We start from the raw sequence: 15520 nt of genomic DNA, 5'->3' as shown, positions 1-15520 counted from the left end.
TGCAGAGAAGAGGGGAGAGCAAGATTCCAAACAGAATGAGAAGTCAGAGTTGAGGAGGTGTCAGTACTGCGAGGACACAGGACACCCCATGGTGGAGAGTTCTTCTGCAGGGCCGCCCGGCCTCAGGTCGCGCAGCTCAGAAGGGGCCCGCTGTTCCCTCCGTGCGCCTCCCGGTGCACATACCTATTGTGATATTTATCACACTGACACGTTCTTGGAGGTGCGTTTATCTTTCCTTCTCTTTTATGGCAACGGAAGCTTCCTGGGAGTAGAAACTCCGTGTTCATCATTGGTGCCTGGCACTTATTCAGTGTAGGTTTTTATGAAGAATTAATAAGGATGACAGGAGATGACAGGAGAGTCTTCATCTGTTTGTGTGGCCGTCACAGAATAACCGACGCTGGTTAATTTACAATAAGCAGAAGTTTATTGGTTCTCTGTCCTGGAGGCTGGGGAATCCAGGTTCAATGGGCTGGCGTCTGGGCCTTCTGCTGCATCTTCCCGTGGTGGAGGGTGGAAGAGCAAAGTGAGGGAGGGATGAAGGAGGGGGAGAGAGAGGAAGACAGAGAGGCAGAAGGAAAGAGCCAGACTCTCCGCTTTATAACAACACACTCCCAGGATAAGGACTTTACTTCCTCTCCCGCCTCATCACCTGATCACCTCTCATTAAGGCCTACTTCCAAACACTTGCACTGGGGACTGTTTCCAACGCATGCTTTGAAAAAAAAAAAAGAAATTGCTCATTCTTTTTAGATACACATGACAGTGGAGTCCATTTTGATAAAGTGACCATGCATGGACTATCTTACTCTGCTTAGAGCCCCAGGCTTAGGGATGTCTGTGGTGGTGGGATTCACTGTGGTGTATTGAAATATGTACACAGGAGAGTTGTGTCAGAGTCCTTCCAGTGTCTTTCATATTTTATCCCCACTTCTCTTTATTCCCCTTTGTCTAATCCTCTGAACCTCTATTCTTCCCTGCCTCCTTATTGTGTATTAGCTTCCACATGTTTATCAGAGAAAACATTCACCCTTTGGATTTTGGAGATTGGCTTATTTCATTTAGCATGATAGTCTCCAGATCTATCTGTTTACTGGCAAATGCCGTAAAGTCATTTTTATGGCTGTAGTATTCCATTATGTATATATACACCACATTTTCTTTATCCATTCATCTGTTAGAGGGCATCTAGGTTGACTCTGTATCTTAGCTATTATGAATTGAGCTGTTATAAACATTGATGTGGCTGTCACTGTAGTATGCTGATTCTAAATCCTTTGGATACATACTGAGGAAGAGGATAACTGGGTCAAATTGTTTTTGAGGAATATCCGTACTGCTTTCCAGAATCGTTACACTAATTTGCAGTCCCACCAGCAGTGTATGAATGTACCCTTTTCCCCACATCCTCACCCAACATTTTGTCACTTATATTCTTGATAATTGCCATTCTGACTGGAGTGAGAGGAAATCTCAGTGAGTTTTAATTTTCTCTAATTGCTACAGATGTTGAATATTTTTTCATATATTTTTCCATAGTACACTTTCTGAAGACATGTTTCCACTAATATCATGAGACCATCTCATTCTTGTATGTAGTATGTGGAAGAAGAAAAAAATATTATACTGGTTAACTTTACCTCAGATCAAAGATTTTTTCCATTGGTACGACTAATTAATTAACTGATGAATTAAAAATGTAAATAAGAATGGTTCCTCATTTAAGTATTTCAGGGCTCCACCTTTGTCACTTACATGTGTGCAGAGAACCTAAAACCTTCTGGCGTTCACTCTTGATACAGAGGGAAGCAAGAAATGCCCACAGATTTTTCCTCGGCTCCGGACACCTGCTATTGAGTGATTGAACCAACTTTGCCCTCACCTGGACAGCTGTTGTTTGAGTTCCTCACACTAAACATTATCTAGCTTAACTCTCAAGCTGTCTCATTTAGCTAAAATAGAATCAGTAAGGTAACATATAAAATTAACTCCTACCTAGTTTTGAAATAAGTAAAAATAACCTATTTTGTTAAAAATAATTAGTATTTTTAGTAATATACAAATATTGAAACAAAAATGATTCAAAAGTGCAAAGGATCTATAAAGAAAAGCAAGACTTATCCCAATCCCAGGAGGTTCCTGCTCTCTCCTTAGAGGTCCCCACCCCTCTGTAGAGTCTAACTCAGTATGTGATATCGGGAGTCGAGTTCACACTCAATTCCTGGAGGAAGGTATATATTGTTCCAGTTTCATGAAGACAGTCCTTAAATACATTGTGCATCATCATTCCCAGCTTCCAAAACAGGCTCGAAGTTTTAGGACCTGAGACCCAGATGGACAAGAATAGAAATAAAAATGTCATGTTATTCCACCAGTCACCTGCTTCTGGGTTCCTTTTCTCCTCAATAAATTACACTATATTTTTATTTCTGTTTTCGTTCATCTGGGTTTTAGGCCCCAGAACTTTGACCCTACATTTTATATATATTCCTTTTAAAAGAAGTTGGGATGATGATACTTACACAATTTATTTCAGGACTGCCTTCAGGAATCTGGAAATATTATGCACATGTCCAGAAGCAGAGTGTTTTGTATGGCTTCCCACCATCCAGGACAGAAGTGTACATCCAGTAAATGCCCTGACCACGTGGACCAAGCCTTGAAGAACACAGTGCCACCTCTCCTTGGTGTTTCCATTGATTACTGTAGGGCTGTTTGGCACCACCCCATATTTCAAAGACGACCTTCCTATTCATAGGACTGATGTTGTTACTTTTTATACTCGATAACCAACTACATTAGAAGCTTCCTCAGTAGAAAGCTGTAGATGGCTATACAGAGCACAACATGATTGACTTGGAATACAGCCGTATCTGGTTAAGTGATTTTTATAATAGAATCTAACCTAAGTTACATTGGCTCTTTAGTTATGGCATTTGTTTGCTCTAAAGCTAATCTCACCTGAGTACCTTTCAAGCGAGTTGAATGATATTTTCTTCTTGGTGGTTGTGGGGCATGTCTTTAATGACTACCTTGGGTGAACCACATGGACAAGGCCAGGTGAAGGAGCACCTCATTTCCCCCTCTTTAGAACAATGTCTCCTTCTCATCTCAAAATTTCTAAGTGTAGACTGTGTTTTCTTAGTGGAATGTTCATGGTGCTGCTTCTTTGAATCCGTGACACACAGTGCTTGCTGGCTTGGTGCTGGCTGTGATCACTGGCCTTTCCTGCATAGGCTATACCTATTGTGAAGACCACCTTACATTTTCTTCACAAGGTGCCATTTGGTTTACAGAGATAAAAATCTTGGCATTTTTCACACGTTAGATTTCATAGGGAAAACTTGACAGTGTCACTTCGAGATTATGATTTTGAACAGTGGCCACCAGAGCGACTCCCAAGAAATTTAACCATAGAAACCATTCTCCACAACCACAGGAGGAGTACAGGTATTGCTCCTCAGGGTTGGATCACATCACGACTTGAGCACGTCTCTGCCCTTCTCAGATGGTTTCAGTTTGTATGAATGGGATGGATCCGAATTTTAAATGGATGAAAATACTCAAGAACAACATGCCTGACACTCAATAGACATTTTACAGTATTGCGATTATAGGTAATAAATATGCCAAATATTTACCGCAACTGACTCACTCATTAGCCTCTTTTTAATCTTATACTATGGCGCTGCAAAGCACCTGCTGCCAAGGAAATTTCTACACTTCAAAGTTTGATGCGATGGCAGCCAGTTTGCTAGTTGTGCTGAGTGGTGATGTTCCACCAAGGGTTGTTTCTAGTTCATGATGTTATGTCCAGAGCCCAGTACACAGCTGGCATGGGGTCAGTTACACAGGAACTAAAACCCTCCATATTCATCACGTCTTACAATAGGAAGGCCAGAAGTCTGGAATGGGGTGCAGGAAGCATGTACTTCGGCCTCTTTTCTGAGTCCTTTAGTTCCTCCTTGTGTGGACATGACTCCAACCTTCGTACAGTGTCCCTGTGTGCATGCCTGCACCCTGTCCATCTTTCCCAGTCACATTGGATCAGGCGCCCAGCATATGTCAGGACAAACTCATCTATTTTATTGTATTGTATTTTTTGATGGATAAAGGACAAACATATCCTAATTTAAACAATTACATAGGCAATGGCCTTATAAACCACAATCTGAAATACTGGGGATTGGGACGTTGACATGGATATTTTTGTGGAATAGAATTCAACTCATAATAGGAAACCAGTACTGCATTGCAGTTAGTTGATATGAGACAGAATCTTAATAAACAACCTCTAAAATATTTGTAAAAACTGTTAATATATTTTTAACTCTCAGTAAAAATTTCAAACACTTATCCTGTTACCCTGCATTATTCTAACTTGTGTGTGTTCATACGTATACCCTATATCTGTATCTATCTCTATCTATCTATCTATCTATCTATCTATCTATCTATCTATCTATCTACCTACCTATCTATCTACCTATCTATCTATCTATCGAGAGAGAGGCAGACAGACAGAAAAAGATCTGCCCAGTGGGTTTACCTCAGCTTGTGGATTTTTCTCTCCAAGAAACACTCACTGTGAAGTAAGGACGGAAGACACAGAGTGGCCTTCCAGTCTGAGGACAGACTAATTGCCTTTGTGCTGTTTCTGTTCAGGATGGGTGTGTAGCTGGGTACTTAGGTTTCTCCTTTTTAATCAGAGTGTTGGTGTTCCAAAACTATTGTGTTCACATCTGTTCATAATCCAATGGTAGAACACTCCAAAAGCTATCTTGTATGTTGTTTCTTTTAATCAGTTTCATTAATTGTTTCCTAGTTTTCAATAGAATAATTGCCATAGCTTTTCATACAACCTCCCCCCCCCTTTTTTTTTTGGTCTTCTCTCTCCCTTTTTAAATGTTTTTGAGTATTTTTGGCTAGTGATTGAATACAAATCAACTTTGCCATTGTTTATCTATTATCGTGCCTACTAATTTTTTCTTCAGGCAATGAATTTTAGTGTTGAGAAGTCTAGGGGTGCCAGACTTCTGGTTTTGTTAGATTATCAGCAGCAGAAAACACATGTATTTATGTTTATTATATGCCAGCACTGTTGTAAGCACTTTGGACATATTATTATGCTTTGATCCTCACAATAACTCTATGAAATAGCTGCTAAAATTGCATTGATGATTTTAGAGGTGAGGAAGTTGAGTCATAGAATTTTATTGTATTCTAATTATAGTTTTCATGCAAATGGTAATGTATTTTATAAGCACTGTGAAGCCAGAATATGTTCATATCCTAATTTCAGATGAGATCTGAAATGTCACCAAACCTATTAAAAAGGGTTTCAAGTTTTTTTTTCTGTAAAAGTGATTTTGGTAAATGTTTTAAGCTTTGCTAGCCAACTAATGGACTTTGTCATTGAAAATATATAAATGAATGGATGTAACTTGGTTCCAATAATGTTTTATTCACAAGAAAAGAAATGCCCTAGATTTGTCCCATGGGTCATAGTTAGTCATTTCTGATCCAGAATATTCTTAAAAATTCATCATTTTTTACTTGAAAGTAAATTTACTAAGATCTTAGTTTCTATGATACACAGATATATTTTCCTTGGACAATATTTTAGAAGCCTTTGTAAGGAAGTGCCTTGTCTTTAATCTAAAAGATTTCCCTCAACTTTTGAATTTAATGATGTTTGTCAGTGTATTTCTAATTCCAGAAAGAAAATGTTGTTTGACAAATAAGTGCGGTATTTCCTCAATTCCAAGGTGCATATTTTTAACACATGAGTATCTGTGAAATCGGAAGTTGTCCTGCAACCTGTAACGTCTTAGATGTGAAGAAGTACAGAATTGGTTTCTTTCACCATACTTTATTTTCAATATTTATGAACCTTAAGTCCTAGAGTTGAACAAGCTATGTGCATTACTCACTTCAGGCAGGGAGATTGCACACACCCTAAAAAGAAGGTTGAAAAATATGGTGGTTAGGATTTCAACTGGTGTCAGCAGATTTGGGGTGGGGTTTAAAAAATGGATTGACTATGGTCAGGAAATGTGGCTGATTCTATGAGTGGGTGTTGTAAGCAATGCTATCCATGATATGGGAGAGGGTGCAGTTCGGACTTAGTTGCAGTGGGGGAGGGGTGCTGGTCATTCATGTTATCTAGGATGGGGGATAGTTGGTCACTTTTGTGTCTTGGATAATATTCGTGTTTCTCTGTTCACAGACATGATTGCAGAGGGGTCTTTTCTTTTTTTGCAATGTATCGAGGTTGCAGTGTGACCTTGTTTTCTTCAACAAACAGAAGTCAGGGAGACTCCTCTGTATGCACCAGAGCCTCAGACTAGCTTCTCTGGGCCCAAGATTAGTTTCTTCATCTCCAAGTAATGTTGCATTGATCAACTTAATCATGTTCCTATAAATTGTTAGTTTATATTAAAGAATTCTATCTATAATTCTTATTCTTGAAATTCAGTTACCTGGGACAGTTTTTGTGTGACTGCTGCCTGGTGACTGAACACAGGATCACTCCCTCTGGGCAACAGCTTCAGCCGTCTTCATTTTCTTTTATAAATTTTGAGACAGGGTCTTGATACTTTGCAGAAGCTAGCCTTGAACCTGCGATCCTTCCGCCCCGACTTCCAAGTAGCTGGGGTTACAGGCATGCGCCACTGCTCCGGCCGGTGTCATTAATTTTGACCTTCAGTGCCTGGCACAGTGCCCTAATGAGGCAGCATTCCATCTACAATTCCTGAGTGAATTCATTACATTCATAAGTTAGAGAGTATTTCCATGCATATGGATGCCTGAATTCTAATAAAAATGTGTAGAAAGTGAGCCACACATAAATGTCTGAACCATCGTGGGATGTGTCCATCAGACCTTCTAAACATTAGCTGATGAACTTCTGCTGTTTCAATAAACACTGGACATTTTCCAGTCTGTGTCCCCTGTTCTGGCCCAAGATCATAACACCTTTAAAACAAAAGAAAAATACTTTACTATGAGACAAAAACAACTCTCCAACAGAGGATTACCTTGGAGAAATATGGGACCAACTTATCCCAAAGGGAAAAAAAATAGAAATTCAAAAATATCCCAATAACTATGAATTGGATACATTCAACTGATGAATTATTTAATAATTTATTGTGATCTCCGTCTCAGATTCATATTATAAGTCTTTAAAATATTCATTGTAAGGACTTGGAAATATAGGTGAAGGAGCAAGTCAGAAGAGACATAACAAATGCACAGGACCACAGACAGTGTAGACACTCCCTGGTGGGGTTGCTGAAGACCCCTATATTCCCTGACTTACGGTTTATGGTTAAGTTGTTCTGTTCTTTCCCAACAGTTCTTAAAATGTCATCTTTTTCACAGCAACATCATTCTCATGAAGAAAATGAGAAGAAACTTGTTCCTGAAAGTGTCATTTTTTAACACTTACCCAGAGCAGAGAGTTGTAAAAATGCATTTCCTTACATAAGTGGGGAATCAGGGGATGATTTCAGCAACAAGTTTTCTGAAAAATTATCTAGAAAGTGCAAGGCATATCTTGTTAGGATGAAGTTCAGTTCTAATTTATGGGACCTCTAAAATGCTCCTTATTAAACTGTCACTCAGAGCTACACAAGGAGAAAAAGCTATTACTGATTTAATTAGGTCTGAGGGGTTTTGTGGTTTCAAAGTGACAGTTGCCCACACATGGACAAGTATGCATATTGTGGGTGCTTTAGCATTATTAAATGTAAAGGAGTCTGCTACTGAAGGCTGAATATCTCCCTTTCCTGGACCGTAGTTGTGGTTTATAGCTGACGTCTTTCAGTTGGGGGACCTGGTTTCCTATATTTTGGGATTCTTTGTGCTGCAAAGAAGAGACTGGAAAATAATTACCAAAAATACTAGAAAAAAACAGATATTATTTGAGGCTAATGAAGTAAAGTCGAAGTACAGGGCTCTGTTTCAAAAATCAAGCTTTTTATTGGCTTGCAAGTTTCTTACAGGTGGGTATGTGTTGACCTTCAGATCCTTTCTTTATTTTTATGTGGTGCTGAAGATTGAACGCAGTGCTTCACACATGCTAGGCAAGTGTTCTACCACTGAGCCACAACCCCAGCCAACCCTCAAATCCTAACAGCATTTCTTGAACATCATTAGGTACCTGACTGAATATAACTGTATAGTATTTTCTCTCATGAAGTTTATCTCAAAGCAGGAGGGATTCATTTTTAAAGTGTGATACTACATATCAGCTAGCTTAATAACACATTTCTTTTAGAACTTTCTGTGAACTTCCAAGTTGTAATAAAATAGAAATTCTAAGGCAATGAGAAATTAAAAAACACCTGCCCTTGCTACCGTCACTGTGGGTAAGATACTCTTTTTGGATGGAAGTATGTCATTGTTTCTGAGAGATCTCTGGGAAGGGATGTGCTAACAGAATCTAGAGGTTTTCAATTTCGTCATAGCCTATGCCTGCTCCCCTCACCCTGCCACAAAGCCACAGAAGAACACAACTCTCTAACATGGGGGCTGGTTGGCAATGGACTTCTGAGCACAGAATTACCTCAAAGCTGTTCTAGAAAGCATGTTCCATGGACTCACATTCAGCGTGTCTCTGAATCGAGGGAAGAACCACCCCATCCCACAGTTAGTGACTCAAGATCTCTTGGTAAACATCCTTGTATGGTCTACAGATTCTTGTAAATGCCTTTTCAAGATTTTCCTAATACTTCATCCATTTAAACTTCATTGACTACTCTGTGAATTCAGTGATCTATCCTGATTAACAAACTCTTACAGCAAATCACATCATTCTAAAAGGAAACCTGTTGGAAGCCATCCCTCTGAAATCAAGTGCAAGAATGAGGACCATCCTCCCTTCTGCACCACAGTGTGATGGAGGTCCTGGCTGTGTATAAATAAACAAAGAAGCAAGTAAAGGAAACAGAGAACAAGAATAGAAGAAATGCAGTAATGATATAATAATCATTAGGAAGCCCAAAATTATTGACAGGTGGATTCTTAGAAATAATGAAGGAGATGTTAGTAAGTTAGCTGGATCTAAGTCCAGTGAGGAGAAACCAATGGCCTTGCTGCACCACAGCAGCAACAACCCAAGAGACGGCGCAATCCATAGTCATGCAGGTGAGCAAGGGTTAAGTGTCTAGAAATGAGCGTGACAAAGAGGCATGAGACACAGCCTGTTTCCCAAACATGTGTAAAGACAGAGAGGCCTGCAATGCCCAGGTGGAAAAATGTAATATTCTGGTGATTTCTGTTCTGCCATGTTAAGGTATTGTCACAATTCTGGTGCAAATTTTCATAAAACATGATAAGATTCTGAAAGAATTAGTGAAGTGAATTAGTAAAAGTGGAAGTAAATACGTAGTAAAGTGAAAGAATAGCTGGTACTCTTTGGAAGATAAAAAGTGAGAGACTTTGCCCTCCCACACACCCAGATTTATTCTGAGACCATCAGGAATGAACAGGGAAGGGACTGTCAGGGACACAGAAGCTGACAAATGCAGTAGACTCTGGGACATGGGGCAGACCCATGTCGTAAGCTTGGGCCAATTCTTGGCGTCTTCATCAGATTAGTGAGGGCAGAAAGAACTGTTCGGTAAAGGAGATGGAAAAGTGGTGGTTATCAATATTTTGTTGAATCAGGATTATATTAACAACCATGTTAAAAAATCAACCCCAGTACACTAAGGACTTAAGTGTCCAAAGCAAAATGTCAAAATTCTTATCAGGAAATAAGCATGACAACTTTCTCAAACTTTAGTCACAGACTAAAGTCCAGGGGCTCTCATCATAAAAATTGACGTAACTTATTAAAATCACAAGCTTTTATGTTAGAGACTGAGATAAGATATTCTTGATACACACAACTGATGATTGTTATCAGAACATATTAAAATCAAAAATTCTACAAATTAATACATAAAGCATAAACATTTCAGTTGAAAAATAGGAGATAGGCCTTTTCAGTGACATTGAAACATTGTTTCCAATAAATCTAGGGAGGGTGGTTAAATGTCATTATCACCTAGGGAAATACAACACAAAACGTGTTACAGTGTTATACCTTAATAGAAAATTAGTCAATTTGAAAAATGGGACACTAACAGGAATTACAGAGGATAATGGCCCACAGAACTGCCATCACACTGAAGGCAGGAATAGAGTTTAGGATTGCTTGGTAAAAGAGAATGTTTGTTTACCTCCTGATCCAATTATCTAATCTGATGTTTACCCTGTGCTTCAATACTGAGTTGACTATAGCAAAGTGACAGTTGTGAATACTTGCAAAGATCCAAAAGCCACCAAAGAGAAAGTGAATGAAAAACCTACATAGCCACATAATAAATATTGTGTAAATGTTGAAACTAGAGTAATATGTAATTGATAAGATAGATATTTCAATATAATAGTAAATGCAAAACAAGTTTCAAAACATTGCATACATCAAATACCCTGTTTCAATAGGAGGACACATAAAACAAAAATCAATGTGTGGACACGTGTGTGTGTACATCGGATGAATGCGCAAATGCTTTCTAGGAATACATATGTAAGCAGAAATATGCAGTCACGCATTGCATGATGATGTCTTGGTCAATCATGGATTGCATCTACCACAGAAATCCTATCAGGGAATAACAGAGCTGAGGATTCCTACAGCCTAGTGAATGAGCAATGGGCAAGAAGAAGCAAGAGAAGAGGAAACTGTAGCAGAACCCCCCATTCAGACTATTAATGCTTGAGCAGAATTTTTTGCAGACCTCAGCCAGCTTTATAAGAAGTGTAAACACATGAACCACAACACAGAAAGAGGTTCATCAGACGAGAGGAGTGTTTCTGGTGTATAATCTGCGAACCTAGGAAGAAACAAGAAATGAACCCATTGAAGTGCCCCAGACACGTTCTGAAAAAACATGTTCTGAAAGCACCTGCTGAAGTGTGTGGGGTCTGAGGTCCTTCAGGAGGTGGCCAGAAAGTCTTGCCATTGTAGGGGACAACAGCTCCACACAGGCCACTGCCCTAAAGACAAGACTTCAACATGCAAGAATTCAACATGATACCAATAGTCCCAACCCTGCGTGGACCTGAATGTGTGCGTTTTCCTGTCTTCCTATGTAACCAAACATTTAGAACATAAAATAGAATTTAGAAAAACCCTTACAGAACATGAATATATAGAGAATATATTTTTGTACATACAGTAACAGTATGCTTGTTTTTTAACAGTTATTTTAAAAAGCCAATTTTAAAAAAATGAAAGTTTATGAAGAGTAAATGTTGCAGTAAGCTAAAGTTAATTTAATATTGAATAAATAATTGAGATTGTTCAGTGCAGTCTACAGCAGGACACGACAGCATCGAACTCACTCGCTGCTCACTCACCTACTCACCCAGAGCAACTTCCAGTACTGCAAGTTCCACTCGTGGTAAGTGCCTCCTGTGGTGTATCCCTCTTAGGTCTTTCATGCCCTGTTTTTATTGTACATCTTTGTTTATCTATACGAATACTTACCATTGTGTTACAATCACCCACAGTATCTATCACAGTAGCATGCAGTATAGGTTGGTAGCCCTGGAACAACAGACTGTATCCTACAGCTGATATGTACAGTAGATGGCACTATATAGGTTTCATAAGTACACACTATGATGTTTGTACCACAACCAACTCACTTAACATTACCTTTTTCAGAATATATTTCCATAGTTAAATGGTGCAGGACTGCATATCAAATTGAAAACGGAAAAGATGAACTTGATATTCAAGGTTAGAAAGCTTGTTCAATGGGGATGAGTCAAGTACAGAGATGGGGGCTTAGATACACGTTATTGTTACGGTCTAAGCTTTTGGCATGGGTGTTGTTTGTGGGTGTGTAATGCATTATAAATAACAGTAAACAGATGAGCTGTTTTAGTCAACTTTTTGTCACTGTGGTCAAGTTACCTGACAAGAACAACTTAGAAAAGGAAAAGTTTACTTGGGTCTCACAGTTTCAGAAGTGTCAGTTCATAGAGAGCCAATTCCTTTCCTTTGAGTCTGACATGAGCAGAATATCAGGGCAGAACATGGTTGAGGAACACTGCTTCATACATGGCAGCCAGGAAGCAGACAGAGGAAGGGGAAAGGGCCACAGGGAAGATGGACCCTTCCAGAGCCTGTCCCCAGTAATCTATTTCCTCCAGCCACACCCGACCTGCCTACTGTTACCGCCCAGTTAGTCCATTCAAACTAGGATTAGGTCACATCTCTCACAATGTAATCATTTCACCTCTGAATATTCCTGCATTAACACAGGAGTTTTGGGGAACATCTAATATCTAAACCATGAGATTCCGCCCCTGGCCCCTGAAAGCTCACATTCACCTCACAGTGCAAAATGCATGTAGTCCATCTCCAAGAGACATCATAGCCTTAACAGTCCCAGCATTGCCCAAAAGCCTAAGTCCAAAGGAGATTCAAGGCAAATGTGGCACTGGGCTTTTATAATAATTAAAAGCAAGTTATGTATCCAATAAACAATGGCACAGAGTAAATATTCCCATTCAAAAAAGGAGGAATAGGGAAAGACGAAGAAGGGACAGGTCCAAAACATGGCTAAAACCCAGATGAGCAAACAAGTCCAATGATTCCACGATTGGCATTTGGATAACATGGAGGTGAGCTGTGATCTCTGAAGATCTTGAGCAGGTCTTCCCATTTACCCTTGTCAGTTGCAACACTCATGGCCTCTCTCTTAGCCCAGTTCTTTCTGCATCCAGCCCCCTTTCTTGGCAGACAGTTCTCACTACTGGTATCTCCTAATTCTAGGTGTCTCCATTCGAACTTTGCACTCCCCTCACAACTTCATGAATTTTTCTCTTAGGAGTATCCTGGAGGCATCCCAAGCCTATTACACTTTGCCTGACCTCCCAGGCAAAAAGATTACTTTGAAATCTCATTGGAAGCATCCTGTCCCCGTAACTCCAGCATCAGCACTCCATGGACAATACCAAGGTCAACTGCCAGTGTAAGAGGTGGATGTAGTTTTTCTAATTCCTGAGATACACTCAAGGCATCTTTCCTATTGTCTCTGTACAAAATACTTAGCATCTCTTTAGGGGCTATATTCTCTTCAACAATCACATCTTCCTTGGTTCTAGTTTTACCTGCAATTTTCTGGAAAAACTGCAACTCTTTTAAATCTTGTTTCTCTGCTTTATCCTCCCCCCGCCCCCATTCTCACAGTAAAATCTAGCTAAAAGCTAATAGAAATATCCATGACACAATCTGAATACTGTGCTTCCTCAAAATTTCTTCTGCCAGATTAAATAGTTCATCACCTTTAATTGTGACCTCACAAAGTCTCAGGACTAGATACAATGTAGACAAGTACTTTGCCAGAATGTAACACACATGGCCTCTAGCCCAATTCCCAAAGAATCTTTACTTACCTGTTGGATCTCATGAGCCCAGTCTTTACTGTCTGCAGTCCTATCAGCCTTCTGGTCCTCTGAGCTCCCACCAGCATTACCTACTAACCTCCTCTTACGATCCCAAGGCTTCCCTAGTTTGTACCTCCAAACTTTTCCAAACTCCTCCCTCAAATCAATTTCAAAGGCTTGTGAACCATTTTTTCAAATTAGCCACAGAAACCATTCCACTTCTTTGGCATCAATTTCTGAGTATTCAGTATTTCATCACTGTGACCAAAACACCTGAAAAGAAAATCAACTTAGAGAAGGAAAGATTTATTTTTGATCCATGGATTCAGAAGTTTCAGTCATTGGTGTGCCAACTTCATTGTTCTGGGTCCAAGATAAAGCAGAACATCATGGTGGAAGTTTGTGATAAAGGAAAGGTGTTCCGCTCATGACAACAAAAATGCAGGGTGAGAGAGAGGAAGAGGTTGGTGATAAGATTTAGTCTCCAAAAGTATGACTCCCAAAGACTCACTCCCTTCAACCAGGTCCCTCCCAGAGTCTTCACAACTTCTCAGTATTTTACTCAGCTTTCAATGAATAAATCCTCTAATGGGGTCAGAGTGCTCATGATCCCAAAAGCCCTACCTCTGGACACTGCCACATTGAGGAGCAAGATTTTGAGGACACATGAGCCTTTTGGGGACATTCCAGATTCAAAACACAGGAATAGATTACTAAAATACTATTGACTATCAAGAAAATGTTTGCTTTATGTGTCTACCTTTAAATTAATACATTTTGTTCACTCAAGTTCAGCTTTAAAAAAGGTGAAAAGATCAACAAACTAAGACTGTGTGTGTGTATTCCATAAATAAAAGCAAATGTAGGTTGGTGGTTAATTCTGGGTCTGAGGGAGGAGGATAAATGAGTAAAGACAAGGTAGAAACTTTAGAGCTGCAAATAATATTCTATGTCGTAAGCTTATAGGTGGATGCATGTCTGCTCTTTTTAAATGATTGTTGTATATATATTCTGCATGCGGGTCATGTTGCGATGTAAGTATTCTGGGCCGGACCTCCTGGGATCATCGATTTGTACCACAATACCTTCTAATTGTGTGAGGTATAGACTTAAAACTAAATATTTATTACACATAAATTAGAATAAGTTCTACTACATTGTACGTCCCCAATAAATGTCAGAAAGCATCACATTTAGTAGCCAAGCAATATTTGGAAGCCAAAATGTCTGTCTTTTATTGATAAAAAGTTTGATATTTCCTCATTTGAAATACTATCTTGTCATAGTTAATATGGAAATTATTTGACTTCAAATCATAATTTAGTATAAAATGTCTCAAAAGGAACTCGGTGTTAAAGACAAGGTAGGATATCATAGCCTAAAAGAAAGTCGATGTAGAATGCAGGACATGTGTACTCCTGCCTTCCTTCTGCCTCCATTTAGCTTGTGACCATGGCTATTTATGCAGGCTTCAGAGAGTGCTTTGTGTTGGATATGCTCATGCCTTTAACATGTTTGTAGCTCTAGAATTCTGTTGCATCTTTCTTTCTTTTCCCCTCATCCTGCCTATTTTTTTTGGTAAGACTTTGACAAGAGGGTTGGTGGAGTGGCAGGTACATCTACGTTCTTTTTCCAAGATAAATTTTGCTTCATATTAGCCTATCTTTTTTCCTTTATTGACTTCATTGATGCTCTGTTTTCTTGCCTACTTTTATTTTTATTTGTTAACATAAAATCACTTGTTTCCTTTGTCTACATTTCTTTTTAGAGAAAATAAAACCTATTCTTTAGTTGAGAAGAACTGAAGCTTTTTAAAACTATGCAACTGGCAGAGCCCTGGTCTTCTTTTCTTTTTTCTTTTTCTTTTGGCACTGGGGATTGAACCCAGGGGTACGTAACCTCTGAGTCACATCCACAGCCCTTTCTTAATTTTTATTTAGAGACAGGGTCTTGCTAAGTTGCTTAGGACCTTGATAATTTGCTGAGGCTGGCTTTAGGCTTATGATCCTCCTGCCTCAGCCTCCCTCACTGCTGCATTTACAGGCATGTGCCATGTGAAGGAAAG

This window comes from Sciurus vulgaris, assembly GCF_902686455.1.
Source record: "Sciurus vulgaris genome assembly, chromosome: 12".
Classification (NCBI taxonomy): domain Eukaryota; kingdom Metazoa; phylum Chordata; class Mammalia; order Rodentia; family Sciuridae; genus Sciurus; species Sciurus vulgaris.
This window is presented reverse-complemented; position numbering follows the sequence as displayed.